Genomic DNA, 23,483 nt, shown 5'->3' on the forward strand with positions numbered 1-23,483 from the left:
CCAACTCACCAGGGCACAAGATCTTATTTTTATCACAGAAGAGAAAGTCACATATCTTATCAAAATGAAGCCATGTGGCAGGAAGAACCAGTTGTATGAACTTGGATAAGCCACTTACCCTCTCTAATCCCCAGTTTCTTCCAATTAAAATGAGGATAAACTAAATCACAAAAAATAATTATGTTCAAGCAAATTATTTTTCTTCGTGGGAACCTAATAAGTGTGAACTGAATTAAACTAAATTAAGCTGGGGCTATTTCCAGCATATAGGGGTTCATAGAGTCATCCTAGCTGTTATGAGTGAGGTCCTTTGAGGCCTTACAGGTACAGGGTCACAAGACAAGGCTCCTTGTATTTCTATGAGACATGCTACACACAGATCACTTCCAGCTGGATTCCTTCTGTACCAAGATCAGCCATGTCAGGTGTCTCACACACCTGCTGAATGTTTAGAAAATCTACTAGGTACAGACTCCCTCAGAGCCTGGTCACCCAGCCAGCAAAACAGCCCTCCCCAGGGCACAGTGCAAAGCCTTCTTACCACCTCCTTCTAGGACCTAGCTCACATCTGGAACACCCAGATCCAATGAAACACTAGCCTATTGTCCAACATCTCCAAGACAGAGTCTTAGTAACAACATATAAACAACCAACCAAACAAAAACAAAGGAAACAACAGAATCCAAAAGCAAGCCCATAGGAAGTTGGGTTGCACAAAGAAAACAAACAAGCCTTTGGGATTTAGTCACCTTCTTGGCTATAAAGCCTATTTCTTAATTGGGCATCTTCTCCAATGTTGATCAGAGGCAGCTAGCATCTCTTATATCCCACCTATGCCAAGGGTGAGGTCAGCACTCAACAAATAAGAAAGAAAATTTATGGCAAAAACGTGAGGTTAAAAACCCCAGGCAACTCTTGGCCAACTCCTGCTTTTGAAATTCTAAATTGCAAGCTGAACCGTGTGGTTCCACATACCTTCCTGACTAGTGACATCTCTCTTGGGAAATGACTCAAATGTGCAAATTTTGTCTTTCTGGGAATGACTGAGTTTTCTAAAGGCCCACTGTCCTTACAAGCCTACATACTTTTTGTTGAAGGAAAACCTTGTGAAAAGCGAAATATTCAAGAGTCATTAGTAGGCATACACATAAGCTTTCATACTTACCCACAGCCCTCTGAGCAGGCCTCCCTGTGGTTACTAAATTTTTTCTCTTGCTGAGATTTCCCAGCATGCTCTAGGATTATCAAGTAAAACCAAATATTAAGAGGAAAATCTTGAAAATCCTTCAGTGCCTGGGGTGGAAACAAATCAGACGAGTTCTCCACTCTGGCACCAGCCAGCTGAGTCACAAATACTGACCTATCCCATGCTGAGAAGACTCAATCACGAGTTTCTATCCATCAGATTTCCAGAATACATTGCCGTCTCACAAATGGGGGAGAGGAAGTATATAAAACAGTGGGAACGTTTGCAGAAATAACAGTTAATATTTATATCAGGCATTCATCGGTACATGGCAAAGTTGAGAAATTTTTCTCTGGGCATTTCTTTCTGTCTTCAAGGCCTTAGGTTGGATAGATTCTGAATTTCTTAATCATAGAAGCTATGCACCATGTTTCAATTTGCAACTCAACATAGTTTTTGTCAAAATAAGTGCCAAATCCAGAAAACAGTTGACATTAAAAATGAGAAAAGGCTGAGCTGGAGACAAAAACATGAAAGCCTATATTTCCTGGTCAAATGAATTTTATCACAGCGCATTTTTAGTATCTTTTTAATGTATTCTACTTGGTTGCTCAAATTGTGAAAATCACAAAATAAAAATTAAGTGGCTGTGTAATATCTGACTTGTCAGCTTTTCCACCTGGCATTTCTTTCTCTTGCAGCATTGATTCACTGTCTCAAGGAGGAGATGCATGAAATGTGGAAAACCACCTGTCTCGTTTAGTGTAATGGGAAGTGTAATGGGCTGGAAGGGAACCCACCTCTACAACATTATGCTTTCTGTCCTTAGGCAAAATACCTTGGCCTTACCTGTGTTTAAGCTTTTACAAGAAATGTCATTCTCAGTAAAGAAAACAGAGTCTAAGATGGTTGCCTCTGAAGGAGAATCTCTGAGCATGGAGGGACATGTTTGCCAAATACCCAAGTCTGAATAACCTGAATAGCCCAAGTCTGTTTGTCAAGTAGAACTGGTGTTCATGGGAAAAGCTGCTAGTTTAGCTAGAACTCAATTATACAAGTACTATTTTTTTGTACTTCTGTATGTCACAGAAGTGCTTTATTTGTACTCCCCATAACATCACACACAATATTAAAAAGACTTGTACTGAAGGATAAAGATTTAATAAATCATGTTGCTCCTTCATCAAGGTCATTCTTAAGTCAAATTCTTTTTATGTTTGTTTTCTGCCAGTCATGAAGACGAAGAATAAGATGTCTACTAGTGCAATTGCTGGTACTGCCATTTGTCCTAAGGTGTCAGCAGTTTTGCCTATCGTTGCTTCTGCACTATCACTGCAAAAGTCAACACAGTGAAAAGGGAAAGTATGAGAATAGATTTGGCCTCCCCCTGGAAGAGTCTCAGGGAGCTCAAAGTGTCCATGAACGGTGCTTTGAGAACTGCTGCGTTAGTATATTAGTATAAAGACATCATGGTAACACATCTGGCTTCAGGACAGCAGACACAGAAACAAGGAGAGAATGAAGGGGATCCATTTTTTGAAACACAAAGTTTCATCGCAGAACCTAGTAATCAGACATCTGCTTCTGTAGTGCAGATACCTTGTGTTACTCCCTTGATATTACCGACTATAAAATTAGAGTATACTAGCTAATAAAACCATATTGGTATATGTATTTTTCACAAGCATTGCTATAACAAATTACCACTTCTGTGGCTTAAAATAACAGAAATATATTCGCTCATAATTCTGGAGGCTAGAAGTCCAAAATCGAAGTGTCAGCAGGGCCAGGTACCCTCTGAAGGCTCTAAGGAAGGATTCTTAATGCCTCTTTCTAGTTCCTTGGTGTTCCTTGGCTTGTAGCTGCATCGCTCCAACCTGTGCCTCCATCTACACATGGTGATCTTCTCTTTGTGTGTCTCTCTGTGCATCCTCTCCTTTTCTTCCAATGACTCCAGTCATTGGATTTGGGGCCCCCACATCTCATAGGCCAAAAAGTCTCTCTTTCCAGATAAGATCACATTCACAGGTACCAGTGTCAGGACTTGAACGTATCTTTTTTGGGCATACGAAATGAAGGACAGAAATTGTTGTTCATTATTATTATGTAGTATAGTAGGTTTAATTGCGTCCCTTTAACTCACTACACTAAATAGTCATAATGAACTAACAGCAACTCCTGCTCCTCATTTTCTTTAGATCTTCAGAGTTAGAAATATTGAGCAAGAAATTTTATTTTAAAAAACAGCTTAATTGGGGTATAATTGATATGTAATAAACTGTACATATTTACAGCATACAATTTGATAAACTTTAACATACATATATCCCCATAAAACCATCACCACAATCAAGGTAGTAAACATATCCATTGGCCTCAAAAGTTTCCACGCGCCCCTCTGCAATCCTTTTTTCCTGCTCCTCTCTACCCCACCCCATGTCCACAGGCAATGTTGATCTACTTTCTGTCACTATGTTAAGTTTGCATTACATAGAGTTTTCTGTAACGGAATCATAGAGTATGTACTCTTTTTTCTTTGGCTTCTTTCCCTAAGTGTAATTATTTCATAATTCATTTATGTTGTAACACATGTATCAATCAAGTAGTATTCTATTGCATGACTATACCACATTTGTTTATCCCACTCACCTGCTTGCGGAAAATTGTGTTTTTTCTAAATTTGTATTACAAATGAAGCTAGGCAAGAATTTTTAAATCTTCCAAAAGCTAAAACTTTACTTCAACAATATGTCATATGTTTTATTTGTTTATGAAGCTAACAGAGCACTTGCTGCTGTAAGTCAAACTTAGCTCTTCTGCTTTCCAAGAAGGTGGATTCCTCTGGTATAAATTGTGAAAAGCCTTTTGGAGAGAGAGATGCATGATAAATCAGGAGCCAGACAAAATGATAATTTTCTACTCCATAATCCCACTCTTAGGACTTTTGCCTAAAGGATTAATTTAAAAAAAAAAAAAGTAAAGGTAAACTGGTGAAGATATTTTCTGTAGACCTCTCTAGAATAGTAAAACATTGGAAGCAACCTAAATATATATAGAGGAAATATTTTTAAAACATGAGAAAGTGCTTTAGAGAAAACATTTAGCTCAAAAAAGCATAATATGAAATTATATCTAGACCATGATTGTAACCATATAAAATTCAGATATGTGTGTGGATAAGGGAACTAAAAACTATTAGTATGTTACGGTAATGGAATTGTGAATGATATTTCTCTCTTACTTTCTTTATTTTTGTCATAAAATATACACAATAATAAACATCAGCAGGAAACAGTTGACTGCCCTGAAATGACTAAACCCATAGGCTTCTTGATGGTGTGCAAACCTGTATGTGTTCATTTGACCCATTCCCTATCACCAATGAAATAAATTAGGATATTGTCAGAGTCCTAGTCTAATTTGCCCTATATATATTGCTACACTTTGGACAGAAATTGGAGGATGGTATTAGAAAGTCTTCTATACTCTGGGAATCTTCTTCAACCTGAAAGTTTCATATATATGAAAATGAGGGAAACTATCAAGTGTTGGGGGAGCGTGTGTGCCATCGAGAGCTTTCACACACTGATGGTGGGAGTTTGGTACAACCACTTTGGAACTCTTCGACATTATCTAATAAAGCAGGGTATATTGCATACACTGTGACCATAAATCCCCCTTCTAGGCGTACACCCAACAGAAATGCAGATGTATGTTCAGCAAAGGTATGTAGTAGAATGTTGATAGCAGCATTATCTATAATAGCTCCAAACTGGAAACTGCCCAAATGCTCATCCACATAGAATAGATAAATTGCAATGGAGACACACAATGGAACACTATATAACAAATGGAATGAACAATCTACAATTACATGTGTTTATATGGTTGAACAGCACAAATATTGAGAGAAATAACCCAGATGCAAGAAAGTATGTAGTGTATAATTCCACTTATGTTAGTACAAAGACAGGCAAAATAAATCTATGCTTTTAAGGATCAGGATAATGATTGTTCTTAGAGGAAGAAGGGCAGAGACTTACTGAAAGTAGCATAAAAAGGCTTCAGGTGTACTTATAACGGACTATGATTGATCCAAGTTCTGGTTATATAAATGTGTTTGGTTTATGGAAATTCATCAAGCTATATATTTATGTGTAGTTTTCTGTAATGTATATTATACTCCAATAAAAGTTTTTTTTGGTAAAGTCTATAAGCATTATCAAATGCTTTAAGAATGTTACCAGGAAATTTCTTTTTTATGTAGATATGAAAAGAGGGATAGTTAACAGTACAGTGTTGTGAATTTACAATGAACTAGAAAATCAGGATTATATAGCAGGGTGCATCTGGCGAACTTTGTGGCCAGCCAGGAATAGTTATTGCTAGTTACAGAGCTGAAAGCCCCCAATAAATTTTGTTTTCTCCATTGCACACTGCCTGATGATTGGCAAAGAAATAAAATATAGAATCAAGAAGGCCAGAATGCCCTCTGCAAGAACAAAATGTACTGCCAATATGGCACGTAGCTGCACCTCCATCCAAAGTTGTATGGAGCTTATGAAAGGTCCAAGCTGCTGTATGACCTGGAGAGCTAGCATGCATTTCATTGCCAGGATCACAGTTAGAAAAAGTAAACAGAAATATGTTTCTACCAAAATCCATAAGAGAAGAAAGGAAAACTGTTCTCCAACCAAAAGAGGAAGAAGGAGAGGGCATCACCTCTCATCTTGTTAAAGATAAGCTCCAGGAAGCAAAGGAGAATTCTCTACCCAGCTGAATAAGGACATATTTCCCAAGAACCACTGGGTTGCCAGAATTTCTATTAAGAATTCCAAGTATTCTCATATTATTTTTCAATTTTACGTTTCTACTAATTGTGTAAGGCCTATAGAAAACTTCTTGAACTGTGTTTTCCCATCTTCAACATGACTTTGCAATTGAAAGACAGGATATAGCAAAACCAGAGGCTAAGTGAATGCCAGCAAGAGAAAATGGTTAAATATTTCATGGTATGTCATGGAATGCCATAGAAGCATTAAAAAGATAATAAATTAACTTCTAGAATCAAGATTATGTTCTCTAAATGCCCTTTCTCACTAAGGAAACAGTCCACTTTGGAGAAATGACTCAATCTACATCTAGTGTAAAAAGCGTTCTGGGTAAGTCAAGGATATTCTATTTACCAGAAATCAAAGAAGTCATCATCACAAACTACTGGGGTCTTGTCAAAAGAAGACCAAAGGAGCAATTCTGCGGAGTGCCCACTGGCCAGGAATGAGACCATCTGAGCATCAAATGTAATACAATTCCATAATCTAAAACACATTTAATATATAAAAATATCTGAGTCCAACAATGTTATTGATCACCATTGGAGGTTGCTAAAGCATCATTTCATTATTCAGAAAATTGACAACCGAAAAAAAAAAACAACCTTTATTCTGCCTCTCCTATACAAACTGTTATTCCAGATTACCAATGATTGATAAGAGAGAGTTCTTCATAGAATTCCAGCCAATCAAGGCAGAAAGATTAATAGATTTAGAAAATTATTATTTTACAACTCTGACTGAAATAATGAATATAGGTAATGTTCATTACTGAATGCTAAAACTGTTAAGTCAGGGTTGATGAGAAAGTTTATATTGGAAAGATAAAGCTGACCACACCTGACCCCAGTGGCCAATTTCAGCATCACTTAAAGTGGGCTGGCCAATGTTGTATTCCTCCTATTCCATACCTCTGTGATGCAATAGAAAGTACACAGCACCAACTATTAAGTATTCTAGCCAAATGAATTGAGCCAGAAATCTCGTCAATCCTCTATATTCAACTAAGTATGTAAAGGAAGCACAGGGTAGGTGTTAAGTGACACCATGAGAATGAAATAAGACAAATCTAGAAGGTGGGAAATTCTACAAGGAAAATAACCTGGTTTCTTCAACAAATAGAAGCATTAACAGGGAAGGGGAAGGGAAAATCATTGTAAATTTTAGAGACATATCAGGCAAATGCAATGTTTGGCATTTGAATCCTCATTCAAACATACCAACTGTGAAAAGATGTTTTTGAGGCAATCAGGGAGATTTGAACATGAACTGGGTATTGGATGATTTTAAAGAACTATTATAAATTTTGTTATAGGTGATATTAGTATAATTGGTTACATTCTTAAAAATCCCTATCCATTAGTGACGAATACTGAAGTGTTTACTGGATATAAACAACATAAAGTCTGGGATTTGCCTGAAAATATTGAATAATACGAAGTAAAGTATACACAACAGTAGTATGAATCCATTTTCGTAAACAATGACCTGGTTTTGTAAAATAAGCACATACATTTTTAGGTAGATGTATAGACATACACATATATAAATGTTTACATATGATTTTATGAGCACTGAGAATTATTGGGAAGAGCCCACGCTACACTGTAAATATAGACTAGCTGGGGGTGGAGGCTGATATGAATAGGGAAAGATTAAGTAAGGGCAAATTTAAAAAAAGATTTCATTTTTAAAAGGTAGGATGATGTGTCCCAATATATGGATTTACATGAAACAGTCAAAATATCTGTATTTCTACATACATAAAGAAGATTGTTTTTAATCTTTAAAAAATTGCAAAATCTGTCCACATTTCTGAAACAGAAACAGTGCTGGTTTCCTAGCACTGAAGACTGGTAACTGCAGTAAATTTCTGCCAGTCTGCCCATAAGCAGAGTGATTACAAACTAGAAGCTCTCAGGTAGCAGCAAGTGGCGAGCTGAAGTGAAGCAAATAGAATTGGGTGTGTGGTAGGGTCTTTGGGATGGGTGCTGACTGGAAATCGATACTTCAAAAATGCACTGCAACACTCACCGCTGCAGTGTGTTAGCATGGATAGCAAGGAAACAAAATCAGATGTCAGCTGAGTATACTACAGAGAATGAATCTCCTTCTCAGAGCCCAAGTATCAGGCACAATGCTCACCAGCATGAGGCAGCCATGGGACAAAGGAAAAGCACTAACCCAGGAGTCACAGGAGGTTTAGGTCACACCTCGGCTCAAACACACACCAATTGCATGACCTTGAGAAAGAAACTTGACCTCCTGGCCTCCACACATAAAATGAGAATAAAAATAACATCTCAACTGTCATGATCATCACATGTACTTTACAAAGAGGTAAACTAAAAAGCGCTATACATGTAAAAGTGTCAGAAAGGTTGCTGCCTGCCATGTGCACATGTGCACATACACACCCCCACACACATCTCACTATTCATATATACATTAGCACATAGAAATATACACCATTCACATGTAGAAATGCTGTATATGCATGAGTTTGACAGCAAAACAACCCTCCTCCCAACTTGTAGATGGGAAAATCAAAGCTTAAAAAACTTAACAAGCTAATGGTTACATAGAATTCATTTATAATAATGTTGGAATTTAGCAGAGGTATATGTGTTTAAAATAGTCTCATTCAAGGCCAGGCGTGGTGGCTCATGCCTGTAATCTCAGCACTTTGGGAGGCCAAGATGGGAGGATCACTTGAGGCAAGGAGTTCAAGACCAGCCTACGGAACATAGGAAGACCTCATCTCTAAGAAACTTTTTAAAAATTAGCCAGGCCTGGTGGCATGAGCCTGCAGTCCTAGCTACTAAAGGGCCTGAAGCAGGAGGATCTCTTGGGTTCAGGAGTTGGAGGTTACAGTGAGTCATGATCATACCACTGCACTGTATCCTGGGTGACAAAGCAAGACCCTGTCTCAGAATAAAATAAAATAGTCTCATTCATGGCTGCTAAATATGATTTCTGATTTATGGAAAGTTCTGACCTGGAAAAATTACAAAGCCAGATGCTATGGACTGAATCGTATACATGAAATGCATATGCTGAAGCCCTGTTCTTCCAGGTGATGGTATTTGGAGGTGGGGCCTTTGGGAGGTAACCAGGGTTTGATGAGGTCATGAAGCTGGGGCTCTCATGCTGGAATTAGTGCCCTTATTAGAAAAGACACCAAAGAAGATGGATTTACAGCTGAATCCTACCAGAGGTACAAGGAGGAACTGGTACCATTCCTTCTGAAACTATTCCAATCAACAGAAAAAGATGGAATACTCCCTAACTCATTCTATGAGGCCAGCATCATCCTGATACCAAAGCCGTGCAGAGACACAACCAAAAAAGAGAATTTTAGACCAATATCCTTGATGAACATTGATGCAAAAATCCTCAATAAAATACTGGCAAACCGAATCCAGAAGCACATCAAAAAGCTTATCCACCATGATCAAGTGGGCTTCATCCCTGGAATGCAAGGTTGGTTCAATATACACAAATCAATAAATATAATCCAGCATATAAACAGAACCAAAGACAAAAACCACAGGATTATCACAATAGATGCAGAAAAGGCCTTTGACAAAATTCAACAACCCTTCATGCTAAAAACTCTCAATAAATTAGGTATTGATGGGACGTATCTCAAAATAATAAGAGCTATCTATGACAAACCCACAGCCAATATCATACTGAATGGGCAAAAACTGGAAGCATTCCCTTTGAAAACTGGCATAAGACAGGGATGCCCTCTCTCACCACTCCTATTCAACATAGTGTTGGAAGTTCTGGCCAGGGCAATTAGGCGGGAGAAGGAAATAAAGGGTATTCGATTAGGAAAAGAGGAAGTCAAATTGTCCCTGTTTGCAGACGACATGATTGTATATCTAGAACACCCTATTGTCTCAGCCCAAAATCTCCTTAAGCTGATAAGCAACGTCAGCAAAGTCTCAGGATACAAAATCAATGTACAAAAATCACAAGCATTCTTATACACCAATAACAGACAAACAGAGAGCCAAATCGTGAGTGAACTCCCATTCACAATTGCTTCAAAGAGAATAAAATACCTAGGAATCCAACTTACAAGGGACATGAAGGACCTCTTCAAGGAGAACTACAAACCACTGCTCAGTGAAATAAAAGAGGATGCAAACAAATGGAAGAACATTCCATGCTCATGGGTAGGAAGAATCAATATCGTGAAAATGGCCATAATGCCCAAGGTAATTTATAGATTCAATGCCATCCCCATCAAGCTACCAATGACTTTCTTCACAGAATTGGAAAAACTACTTTAAAGTTCATATGGAACCAAAAAAGAGCCCGCATCGCCAAGTCAATCCTAAGCCAAAAGAACAAAGCTGGAAGCATCATGCTACCTGACTTCAAACTATACTACAAGGCTACAGTAACCAAAACAGCATGGTACTGGTACCGAAACAGAGATATAGATCAATGGAACAGAACAGAGCCCTCAGAAATAACACCGCATATCTACAACTATCTGATCTTTGACAAACCTGAGAAAAACAAGCAATGGGGGAAGGATTACCTATTTAATAAATGGTGCTGGGAAAACTGGCTAGCCATATGTAGAAAGCTGAAACTGGATCCCTTCCTTACACCTTATACAAAAATTAATTCAAGATGGATTAAAGACTTAAATGTTAGACCTAAAACCATAAAAACCCTAGAAGAAAACCTAGGCATTACCATTCAGGACATAGGCATGGGCAAGGACTTCATGTCTAAAACACCAAAAGCAATGGCAACAAAAGCCAAAATTGACAAATGGGATCTAATTAAACTAAAGAGCTTCTGCACAGCAAAAGAAACTACCATCAGAGGGAACAGGCAACCTACAAAATGGGAGAAAATTTTCGCAACCTACTCATCTGACAAAGGGCTAATATCCAGAATCTACAATGAACTCAAACAAATTTACAAGAAAAAAACAAACAACCCCATGAAAAAGTGGGCAAAGGATATGAACAGACACTTCTCAAAAGAAGACATTTATGCAGCCAAACGACACATGAAAAAATGCTCATCATCACTGGCCATCAGAGAAATGCAAATCAAAACCACAATGAGATACCATCTCACACCAGTTAGAATGGCAATCATTAAAAAGTCAGGAAACAACAGGTACTGGAGAGGATGTGGAGAAATAGGAACACTTTTACACTGTTGGTGGGACTGTAAACTAGTTCAACCATTGTGGAAGTCAGTGTGGCGATTCCTCAGGGATCTAGAACTAGAAATACCATTTGACCCAGCCATCCCATTACTGGATATATACCCAAAGGACTATAAATCATGCTGCTATAAAGACACATGCACATGTATGTTTGTGGCACTATTCACAATAGCAAAGACTTGGAACCAACCCAAATGTCCAACAACGATAGACTGGATTAAGAAAATGTGGCACATATACACCATGGAATACTATGCAGCCATAAAAAATGATGAGTTCATGTCCTTTATAGGGACATGGATGAAATTGGAAATCATCATTCTCAGTAAACTATTTCAAGGACAAAAAACCAAACATTGCATGTTCTTACTCATAGATGGGAATTGAACAATGAGAACACATGGACACAGGAAGGGGAACATCACACTCTGGGGACTGTTGTGGGGTGGGGGGAGCGGGGAGGGATAGCATTAGGAGATATATCTAATGCTAAATGACGAGTTAATGGGTGCAGCGCACCAGCATGGCACATGTATACATATGTAACTAACCTGCACATTGTGCACATGTACCCTAAAACTTAAAATATAATAATAATAAAGAAAATAAAAAGAAAAGACACCGAAGAGCTCGTTCTCTCTCTCTCTCCTCACTATGTGAGCATCTAACAAAAAGGCAGCTGTCTGCAAGACAGGAAAAGAGTCCTTACCCCAAAGTGAACACTGCTAGACCTTGATCTTGGACTTTCCACCCTTCAGAACTCTGAGAAAATAAAGGTCTGTAGTTTAAGCCAGGCAATCTATAATATTTTGTTACAGCAGACCAAGCTGGCTCAGGTACTGGGTCAAGAGCCTCTACTTAATGTTCTTACAATATTCTGAACTTCCTGTATCATAATATTCATCATTTTATTGTTAGCATTGTTAGTTCTACTTCCTAGCTACATGTCCTGGGGCAAATTGCTTAAAATTTCCCTCTGCCTGTTTTCTTTTCCAGACAATGGGGGTAATAATGGAATCTTTCTCCTAGGACCTTCCTGCATCTGTGTAATGATTATCTTATCATAATAATTAGGCGATTGAATACATGACTTCACCTAGAACAGTATCTGGCAAAATAGAAAATACTTAATAGGATGACAAGGTGATGTTCCTGTTGTTTTTGCTGTTATCTATTTGGCCAAATTATAAACTTCATAAGGGCCCAGAGACCTCTATTATCTTGCTCACAATTATTACCCTATGAACAAACTAGCATGGCACATAAATAAATATTTGCTAAATGAACAACTAGGTGATGAGAAAGGAGAAAATGATTCAGTGAGATGGCAAACATTTTCAGGAAGTACATACTGTACCTATAAAGAGAAACAAAAGCTATTTTCTTAGATATTTTAACCAGTAATTTATAAGTTGCAATTTAATTGATTCAACACACAGCCAAGAAGATGAGGAAAGAATGGTATAGTATAATATTCTTTGAACAGTTTTCCTGTGCATAGTAAAATACCCATGGAAGAATTGTCGGGGGTGTGCTCCATTCTAAAGCTCATTAAAGCTGCTTGAACAACCATTGCACAGATTTTGCTTTTTCATTTAATTTTAATAAAATATTTCACTGGAGGAAATTTTGGGGTATAATAGCAATGAAGTGTGTATAGTGTTTTAGGTGACATTTCATTTCATTTTTGGGCACCTGTGGAGATAAATATACTAATCCCAATGCCTCGGAATTTGGGCTGCTGGTTATCCAAAAATGAAATGTCATGTACAGAAAGTTATTTTTTATTGTTTAATTTCCAGCTGTCTGCTCAGCAAATCAGAATGACAAAGACAACAGCTATTTCAAGATAAGGCACCACATGCATTATAGAAAATGCATCTCATTTGGAACTTTAGTCCTGTTCTTGATGACAGACCAGTGAAAACGTGAAATTTAAAATATTCCCCATTGCTTCCCGAGCACGAGTGATAATGAGCCTTTCATTTTGCTTTGACTGAAATCGTAAAGCTAAGTCATGGATATATTGTACAGTTGCACCTCACACTCTACATAAACAATCCACATCGCTAGGCAAACCTTTTATAGCCTAAATAAGTCTGGAAGACAATGAGAGCAGCAAGTTAGATTTAAACATGAGATGGTGATCTGTAGCTGGAGGAAGCCAGAGCAGACGGAGAGCCTGTTCATTCTATTACCAGAACCACAGTTGACTGTTTTTCAACCTTATCATAGATCTCAAAATATCAGAGCATAATTCCCACCTTGGACTAAATCATCTGAAGAGATTTGGTAATGTTGCCTTGTTCCTCTGCAGGATAAAGAAGCTTCCCAATTCTATGAGTTTTCTCCCCAAAATGAGAAGGGAAAAATATTCTTTTCTGGTCTATTCTCAGTAGCCTTCAGGGCTACTTACAAGATAAAGCTTCTCAGAGATTTAGATCATAGCTGTTTTTAATAATAGATAATATTCAGGTGTCATCTGTGTCAGAACCCACCACACCCACTCCCGTGGACAAGCAGGAAAGAACTAATATTTACAAAATCACGCTGTATATTTGTTTGGGCAGGTCAAGTCAGGTTAAAGAGAGAACCGATAAATTTTATTTATATTCTCTCGTGAAAATCCATAGCATCCATCACTAGAGTTTCCAGGCATCAAACCTCTGACTGGCAGAAGCAAGAGTTAAGGTAATTAAGTAAATTTCTGATAATGCTGCTTAATTTCTTCATGTAAAGCCCTTCCTTCATTGTACATATATTCATTCAGTGGCATTATCCTGTAGCTCTGACTATGCCACATTGGAGATTGTTTCACAAGATGTTCAAGATGTATTGCCTTGTCTTTTTTTTTTGTTGTTTTTTTTTTTTTGAGATGGAGTCTCGCTCTGTCGCCCAGGCTGGAGTGCAGTGGTGCGATCTCGGCTCACTGCAAGCTCCGCCTTCCTGGGTTCACTCCATTCTCCTGCCTCAGCCTCCCAAGTAGCTGGGACTACAGGTACCCACCACCATGCCCAGCTAATTTTTTGTATTTTTAGTAGAGACGAGGTTTCACCGTGTTAGCCAGGATGGTCTCGATCTCCTGACCTCATGATCCACCCACCTCGGTCTCCCAAGGTGCTGGGATTACAGGCGTGAGCCACCATGCCTGGCCTGCCTTGTCTTTTCTAACAACACTTTTCTCTTCCCCTGGGTGCTACCATCTACTAGTGTGGCTTTAAATATTATCTCTATGCAGATGACACTTAAGCTTGTATATCTCCCTGACTTCTGCTTGAGTTCCAGACTTTCATATCCAACTTCTTACTTGATTTATTCATTAGGATAAAGAATAAAAATATTAAACATAAATATTTTCAAAACAGAACTCTTGATTTCCGTCTTACACCTATTTCTCTTACAAGCATCTACTCACTTGCTCAAGCCCCAGATCTAGGATTCATCCTTGATTATTTCTTTATTTCCCCATCAGCAATCCCTGTTAGCCTGGCCTCTGAAATAAACAAGTAAAAACATAAATTAAAAGTATAATTAACATAGTGATATGTGTCATGTAGACTATGACACAGGGTTATGAGAGGGAGGGAGTGATAGGGTGATCAGGAAAACTCTTTTTGGGAAGGTGATATGGTTTGGCTGTGTCCCCACCTGAATCTCATTTTGAATTCCCAGGTGTTGTGGGAGGGACCCAGTGGGAGGTAACTGAATCATGGAGGCAGGTCTTTCCCATGCTGTTCTTATGATAGTGAATAAGTCTCATGAGATCTGATGACTTAATAAGGTGGAGTTTCCCTGCACAAGCTCTTTGCCTGCTGCCATTCATGTAAGACGTGACTTGCTCCTCCTTGCCTTTCACCATTATTGTGAGGCCTCCTCAGCCATGTGGAAGTGTGAGTTCATTAAACCTTTTTCCTGTATAAATTACCCAGTCTTTATCAGCAGCATGAAAACGGAGTAGCACAGAAGGTGACAATTCTGTGTTCTGGATGACAGAATGCACATGTCCATGCAAAGATCTAGGGACCATTTCAGGCAGAAGGAACAGCTAGAACAATGACTCTAAAGCAAGAAAGAAGGCAGTTTGAATGATGCAGAGAAAAGCTTAAGGCTTGGTTACATGGGGAGATAGGGGTCAACTTGTATAAGACATATAAACCCAAAAGAAGGAATTTGGAGTTTAAGTGCAATAGCAAGTCAATGAAATGATTTAACCTGCAGAGTGATATGATTTATTTCATTCTTCAAAGATCATTCAAGATCCTTGGGCAACATGAACAAAATTAATTTACATCCTTCCACCAACATCACCACTACACCCAGATACTATTGATCCTATTGAAAACACATAGGAATGTTGGGTTAAAGTATAGAGCAATAATATAGAATTAAATTCTACACTCAGAAGAAAGAAGGAAGAAAGAAATAAAAGGAAAGAGGAAAGGAGGAAATCTTTGAGAAATCAGAATAAAAACATAACTCAAAACAAGACTGGTAATTACCGCAACTGATGAGAGAAGAATCTCAGAGGGTGTGAGTAGGATATCAGCTCTGAATGGGATTTACACTGTACATAAGCAATGTAAGCAAAGGAGACATGGGTCTGGGGCTCTGAGAGGCAAGAAGCTGGAAATAAGACTCCTGCCTAGAGAGAGGTTCCTCAAAGGACTGCTCTGTTTGGATAAAGAAGACTGTAAAAACTCTACCCACCAGCTGAGGGAAGGGAAAAGGAATCACAGGGAATCTGAATGGAAAACAAAATCGCCTGTGAAATTGAAAGCCCACAGCCAGAAAGATACGGTATCAGAAGTTACAAAGCCTAACCAGTTTAATAAACTCAAACCAAGAGAATATTATAAAAACTGCTCCTACAGTAGTGAAACCCTAAATTTTACTTGCAAAAGTAAATGCAAAATTGAGCCATGGCGGGGGGGCATGATTTACTTAGAAAAACAACCCCAGTTTAGCAGGAGCTAACAGTAAAAACTACAAACAGCACAAGAAATGAAACCACCTGAAGGAAAATCAGCAGACACATCAATCAGGAGGCGCAACACTGAATTCCAGAGTAGCTGATAAAACAATCTGAAAGAGATTATAAAATAAGTATGGAAACTAAAATGAAAGAGCTGGGCTATGAATAAAGGAGAGGCAAGTCAAAAATAAAAACAAAACACGTGACTGTAGGTAATTAACATTAAAACTTTATCATTAAAATGTAAAAACTCAATGAGTAGGTTAAGTAGCAAATGAAAACCAGCTCTAGAGAAAATTAGTAAACTACAAGATATATTTGAGGAAGTAACACAAAATGCAGTACAATCCAATACAAAGAAATATGAAATAGGCAAGGGGGATTAAGGAAGGGGAAGAATAGAAGAAAAAATTCGACATGTATTCAACAGACTAGCAAGAAGTAGAGAATAGTAAAGAAAAAACAAAACAACAACAAAAAAAACAGTGCAGTATCAGTCGTGCGCGGTGGCTCACGCCTGTAATCCCAGCACTTTGGGAGGCGGAGGCGGGTGGATCACGAGGTCGGGAGACCAAGACCATCCTGGCTAGCACGGTGAAACCCGGTCTCTACTAAAAATACAAAAAATTAGCTGGGCGTGGTAGCCGGTGCCTGTAGTCCCAGCTACTTGGGAGGCTGAGGCAGGAGAATGGCGTGAACCCGGGAGGCAGAGCTTGCAGTGAGCCGAGATGGCACCACCGCACTCCAGACTGGGAGAGAGAGCGAGACTCCGTCTCAAAAAAACAAAAAAAAAAAAACAAAAAAAAACAGTACAGTATTTAGGTCTGCCTAATCACAGTACTCTGCCATCCTGGACATAAGGTTTGGTCCAAGGGTGAACACATATCCAAACAAGTCCAAATAAAATCCTCCCACCACCATCTCCCAGGAGAGTTATGTGATGTTGGAAGCGTTAAGATCTTTTCACTTGGCCAGGCTCAGTGGCCTCACACCTGTAATCCCAGCACTTTGGGAGGCCGAGGCGGGACGATCACTTGAGGCTAAGAGTTCAAGACCAACCTGGGTAATATAGTGAGATCCTGTCTCTATTCTTAAAAAATTAATAAAATTTTAATAAGGATCTTTTCACTGGGTTGCTGAACTGTGTGGTAAGATATAAAGTCAGGGAAAGGGTCTTGTGCTTTGGGTGGTGGGGCTAGAGAAAGGAACACTGCACCATGGAATGAAAAACTTTTCTAGCTCCTTAGCGTTTTCCCCCTACACACACTCATTGTCTTCAGTCCTTATGCAAGCTATGTCCAGGGAGAAAGGAAAACATTTTTTCTTAGCACCCACTCAACCAGACACTTTCCTAGGCAGTGGGAATGATAACCTGAATAAGACCTGATCCATGGAGACCCTGAGTGCCAGAGGCTGGGAGGGGCTGGACCCCAGGTCTCCTGATGTTGAATCCAGGGCTTCTCCTGCTCTCTTCTTCCCTCCTAATTTTACAGCAGTGTGTACCAGGTGCGACAGTGATTGAGCGCTAAGTAAAGGTATTTTAACCTTCGAGAGACCCTGGTTGGAGTTCACAATGAAATGAAATGCACCAGCCTCCCTCTGGTAGCCGGAGTCTCTGGCCATGCTCTTGTAGCAGAAGCTTCTCATTTGGAACAGCTCAGACTCCCTGGGCTCTTTGAAAGGATTGGTGGAGATGAGTTTCTATGTTTTACAATTGTGATAAAAATCCTCTGCTCATAGCCTAAGGGAGTGTGAAGTGGAGTACAGGGTGAGGGCCAAATAATCATGCACGGGACACGCAGCCAGAGTGTCTGGGATGCCAGGGGGGTGTCTGCTGAGCGATTAGGACAGGGCAGCAGACACAGTGATTAAATGGAGAGGAGGGGCTGCTGAAAATGAAAGAAAACGCTGCAACATGCAAAAGCACTGCCATGCTACACCACAGAAGAGAATGGATTAAATAATCGACTTAAATCCTTTTGCATCTGGGTGAAACCCAAGTGAAACCAAGTAAATTAGCTGAAAAGGTTTCTGGACCGGCAACTTACCTTCAAGGCTGTTCAATGTAAGTTGTTCTTTCTCCCTGAACTTCATTATAGACAGGATAACTTTTTCCTGATTCACTTAAGACAGTTCCAGCTTACACTTCCTGTCTCAGTATCTTATCTCTTTCAGCATTTGTCTGAGATTTTTAAAGGAAAGTATTATGGTTAATAGTTGCATTACAGTTAGCCAGGATGGGTTCAGCAGACTTCTGGAGCAGATGCTGTGATGTCATCCCAGAGTCTCCTCAAGACTGAAGGGCTACTCCACCAGCTGCAGCAAGGGCTTCTGGCAGAGAGCCCCAGCTGTCAGCCCTCATCGGAATTGCTTCAAATGAAGAGTGTCATCTCACCCACCACCATGCCCTCTTCTCAGGGTGCCCACAGCCAAGAACTGGTTTATAGGGAGATATAAAGGTCTGGCCCCCACTTTGTCTAGAGCTGGCCATGTGGTTGGTCTCTGTTGAGGCTGAATCATAGGCTGTGATGGTTAAGATTGAGTGTCAACTTGATTGAATTGAAAGATGCAAGGTATTGTTCCTGGGTGTGTCTGGGAGGGTGTTGTCAAAGGAGATTAACATTTGAGTCAGTGGACTGGGAGAGGCAGACCCACCTGCAATCTGGGTGGGCACCATCTAATCAGCTGCTAGAATAAAGCAGGCTGAAAAAGGTAGAAAGAGCAGACTTACTGAGTTTTCTGGCCTTCATCTTTCTCTCTTGCTGAATGCTTCCTGCTCTTGAACATCAGACTCCAAGCTCTTCAGCTTTTGGACTCCTGGACTTAGACCAGTGGTTTGCCAGGGGCTCTCGAGCTTTCGGCCACAGACTGAAGGCCACATTGTCGGCTTCCCTACTTTTGAGGTTTTGGAACTCAGACTGGCTTCCTTGCTCCTTAGCTTGCAGACAGCCTATTGTGGGACTTCACCTTGTGATCTTGTGAGTTGATTCTCCCTAATAAACTCCTCTTCATATATACATCTATCCTATTAGTTCTTTCCCTCTAGCGAACCCTGACTAATGCATCAGCCAACTTCTCTTCCTGCCCCATCCTTCTTCCTTTCCCCTTCCAGAGGTGGTGATCCCAAGACCACTCCCTAGCAAACCTCCTGTCCACCACTCTCCATCTCCAAGTCTGCTTCCTGAGTAGGCCACAGCCTGTGACAATTGCCACTTGGTGCCTTCACTTTTTTTTTTTTTTTTTGAGACAGGCTCTCAATCTGTTGCCCAGGCTGAAGTGCATTGGTGTGATCACAGCTCACTGCAGCCTCAGCCTCCCGGGTTAAGTGATCCTCCTCCCTCAACCTGCTGAGTAGATGGCACTATAGGTGTGTACCACCACACCTGGCTAATTTTTTAAATTTTTGTAGAGACAGGGTCTTGCTATGTTGCCCAGGCTGGTCTCAAACACCTGGCCTCAAGCGATCCTCCTGCCTCAGTCTCCCTAAACACTAGGAATACAGGCATGAGTCACTGTACCTGGCAGTGCTTTCACTTTCTGCTGTGGATTTGTCTAATGGTATATGAAACAAGAGCAGTCAACTGAGTTCCTACTCTTGTTAAACCAGAGGATGCCCAGGGATAACCCACCTCACTTTTCCCAGCCTTATCTAGACACACTACGTGGTAGACAATGATGTGATGTCCAGCTACCTCTTCAAAGGAGGACTTGAGGAGGCTGAGGCAGGAGGATCGCCTGAGCCTGGGAGGTTGAGGCTGCAGTGAGCTATCATCATGTCACTGCACTGCACATATCCCACTGTGGGTGGTACAGAGACAGCCTCTGGCCAAGACTTTGTCATGCCCATATCACTGCTGGACATCTTTCACTGCCCAATCCTGCTTCTTCTCTCTTCCACAGGTGTTGGTGCCAAATAAACCTCTTGGGCCCCAAACTTCTAGGCATCTGCCTCTGGAGAATCCAACCTGCAACACAACTTAACTAACACCTTCCTTTCCAGGACAGCTTATGGGGTGCTCCCTTATCAAAGAAAGTGTGCTAGCAGCTACAGGCAGCACACTCTTTTTATCTGGGATAATGGTGAGAGAAGATTTGGTGCTGTGGCCCCTGCTGGCCCCTTGATGTACCAGCCAACTGTAGTGACTTCAATTTGAGATGCCTGAAGATAGCAGGATGCCATTCAGTGCTGTCAGTGGAAAACACAGGACATTTTAGTCTAGGTATATATACAATATTTATGGAAAATAGAAGTCAAGCATTCCTCCCACATAGCATATGAAAAAAGAGTCTAAATGCTCTTGCAACAGCGGTTTTAACATTAATGGTATGCTGTATAAATCGACAACTATTAAATAATATTATTTAGTACCTTTCATGCGCGTCCGTGTGAAGAGACCACCAAACAGGCTTTGTGTGAGCAATAAAGCTGTTTATTTCACCTGGGTGCAGGTGGGCTGAGTCCGAAAAGAGAGTCAGCGAAGAGAGATAAGGGTGGGGCCGTTTTATAGGATTTGGGTAGGTAAAGGAAAATTACAGTCAAAGGGGGTTTGTTCTCTGGCGGGTAGGAGTGGGGGTCGCAAGGTGCTCAGTGGGCAGGAGTGGGGGTCGCAAGGTGCTCAGTGGGGGTGCTTTTTGAGCCAGGATGAGCCAGGAAAAGGACTTTCACAAGGTAATGTCATCAGTTAAGGCAAGGACCAGCCATTTACACTTCTTTTGTGGTGGAATGTCATCAGTTAAGGTGGGGCAAGGCATATTCACTTCTTTTGTGATTCTCGAGTTACTTCAGGCCATCTGGGCATATATGTGCAAGTCACAGGGGATGCGATGGCTTGGCTTGGGCTCAGAGGCCTGACATTCCTGCCTTCTTATATTAATAAGAAGAATAAAACAAAATAGTGTTGAAGTGTTGGGGCGGCGAAAATTTTTTGGGGGGTGGTATGGAGAGAGAATGGGCGATGTTTCTCAGGGCTGCTTCAAGCGGGATTAGGGGTGGCGTGGGAACCTAGAGTGGGAGAGATTAAGCTGAAGGGAGGTCTTGTGGTAAGGAGTGATATTGTGGGGATGTTAGAAGAAACATTTGTCGTATAGAATGATTGGTGATGGCCTGGATACGGTTTTGTATGAATTAAAAAACTAAATGGAATAACAGAAGGAGAAAAACAGGTATAAAAGGTCTAAGAATTGGGACGACTCAGGATGTCTGATTAGAGAGTGCCTAAGGAGATTCAGCATAGTCCTGCCAGCAAAGATTATTTATTTACTTCAAGAGTTAAGAGTGGCAGTTTGGGGATAGCACCAGGAGATATCAGCTGTGATGGCTTGGAAAAACAGTGTAAACTGGCAGTGTAAACAAGAGCAGGGCATGTATGAGTAGTTGAGAACAGTGAATAGGAGTATGACTAGACAGAAAATAGTAGGGATGACAAGTTTTTTGTTTTTTTTGAGGCACAGTCTAAGTTGGTCTGGTGTCTGGAATGAGACTGGGGCCTAATAAAAAGGAGCGTCTATACAGGACCTTAAATGGGCTGTACCCTGTAGCATTCCGATCACAGGCCTGAATTCTGAGAAGGGAAAGTGGTAAAAGTATTGTCCAGTCCTTTTTAAGTTGGTGGCTGAGCTTGGTGGGGTGTGTTTTTAAAAGACCTTTAGTCCATTCTACTTTTCTTGAAGATGGAGGACCATAAGGGATATAAAGGTTTCACTGAATACTAAGTGCCTGAAAAAATGCTTGGCTGATTTGACTAATAAAGGCTCGTCTGTTATCAGACTGTATTGAGGTGGGAAGGCTAAACTGAGGAATTATGTCTGACAGAAGGGAAGAAATGACTGCGGTGGCCTTCTCAGACCCTGTAGGAAAGGCCTCTACTTATTTTGAGGGCCTCTAAAAGTATTAAAGCAGCGGCAGCCACTGCACGCAGACATGAGGGCTAGGCTGAAACAGTAAGGTCAAGTTGTTTGGACAGAAAGGCTACAGGGTGTGGTCCTGGCTCTTGTGTAACAATTCTGACCGCGCTAACCGTGCCTAGGAAGGAAAGGAGTTGTTTTGTAGAAGGTGCTTGGGTTTGAGAGATCAGTCGGACACGATTGGCAGGGAGAGCACGTGTGTTTTTATGAGAATTACGCCGAGATAGGTAACAGATGAGGAAGAAATTTGGGCTTGATTGAAGTAATGGGGGCTGTCTGTGAAGCTTTGTGGCAGTACAGCCTAAGTAATTTGCTGAGCTTGATGGGTGTCAGGGTCAGTCCAAGTGAAAGTGAAGAGAGGCTGGGATTAAGGGTGCAAAGGAATAGTAAAGAAAGCATGTTTGAGATCTAGAACAGAATAATGGGTAGTAGAGGGAGGTATTGAGGATAGGAGAGTATATGGGTTTGGCACCACGGGGTGGATAGGCAAAACAATTTGGTTGATAAGGCGCAGATCCTGAACTAACTTGTAAGGCTTGTCTGGTTTTAGGACAGGTAAAATGGGGGAATTGTAAGGAGAGTTTATAGGCTTTAAAAGGCCATGCTGTAGCAGGCGAGTGATAACAGGCTTTAATCTTTTTAAAGCATGCTGTGGGATGGGATATTGGCATTGAGCGGGATAAGAGTGATTAGGTTTTAATGAGATGGTAAGGGGTGCATGATCGGTCACCAAGGAGGGAGTAGAGGTATCTTATACTTGTGGGTTAAGGTGGGGGGATACAAGAGGAGGACGCAAAGGAGGCTTTGGATTGGGAAGAAGGGCGGCAATGAGATGCAGCTGTAATCCAGGAATAGTCAGGGAAGCAGATAATTTAGTTAAAGTGTCTCAGCCTAATAAGGGAACTGGGCAGGTGGGGATAACTAAAAAGGAGTGCTTAAAAGAGTATTGTCTAAGTTGGCACCAGAGTTGGGGAGTTTTAAGAGGTTTAGAAGCCTGGCCGTCAATACCCACAACAATTATGGAGGCAAGGGAAACAGGCCCTTGAAAAGAAGGTAATGTGGAGTGGGTAGCCTCCGTATTGATTAAGAAGGGGACGGGCTTACCTTCCACTGTGAGAGTTACCTGAAGCTCAGCGTCCGTGATGGTCTAGGGGGCTTCCAAGGCGATCGGGCAGTGTCAGTCTTCAGCCGCTAAGCCGAGAAGATCTGGGAAGGAGTCAGTCAGAGAGCCTTGGGCCAGAGTTCCAGGGGCTCTGGGAGTGGCTGCCAGGTGAGTTGAACAGTCCGATTTTCAGTGGGGTCCCACACAGATGGGACATGGCTTAGGAGGAATCCCAGGCTGCGGGCATTCCTTGGCCCAGTGGCCAGATTTCTGGCACATGT

At 40.8% G+C, this 23,483-nt stretch overlaps 1 long non-coding RNA gene across 8 annotated transcripts in view; it reads right to left on the bottom strand.

The window, feature by feature from the left end:
• Positions 1-20,716, bottom strand: part of LOC109029490 (uncharacterized) — a 57,768-nt gene extending 37,052 nt beyond the window's left edge. For 3 of the 8 annotated variants that reach the window (XR_010130547.1, XR_008670960.2, XR_008670955.2), the window contains exons 1-2: positions 18,245-20,716; positions 14,640-16,306 (exon numbers count right to left, since the gene is read on the bottom strand). This is a non-coding gene — a long non-coding RNA (uncharacterized lncRNA). Of the gene's footprint in view, positions 1-1,468; positions 3,241-3,835; positions 4,049-14,639; positions 16,307-18,244 lie in introns of those variants that run through there. The other 5 variants (XR_008670961.2, XR_008670956.2, XR_008670957.2 and 2 more) reach the window with 5 other exon arrangements.
• Positions 20,717-23,483: the final 2,767 nt, after the last annotated feature.

This window comes from Gorilla gorilla, chromosome 14 (genome assembly GCF_029281585.2).
Source record: "Gorilla gorilla gorilla isolate KB3781 chromosome 14, NHGRI_mGorGor1-v2.1_pri, whole genome shotgun sequence".
Classification (NCBI taxonomy): Eukaryota; Metazoa; Chordata; class Mammalia; order Primates; family Hominidae; genus Gorilla; species Gorilla gorilla.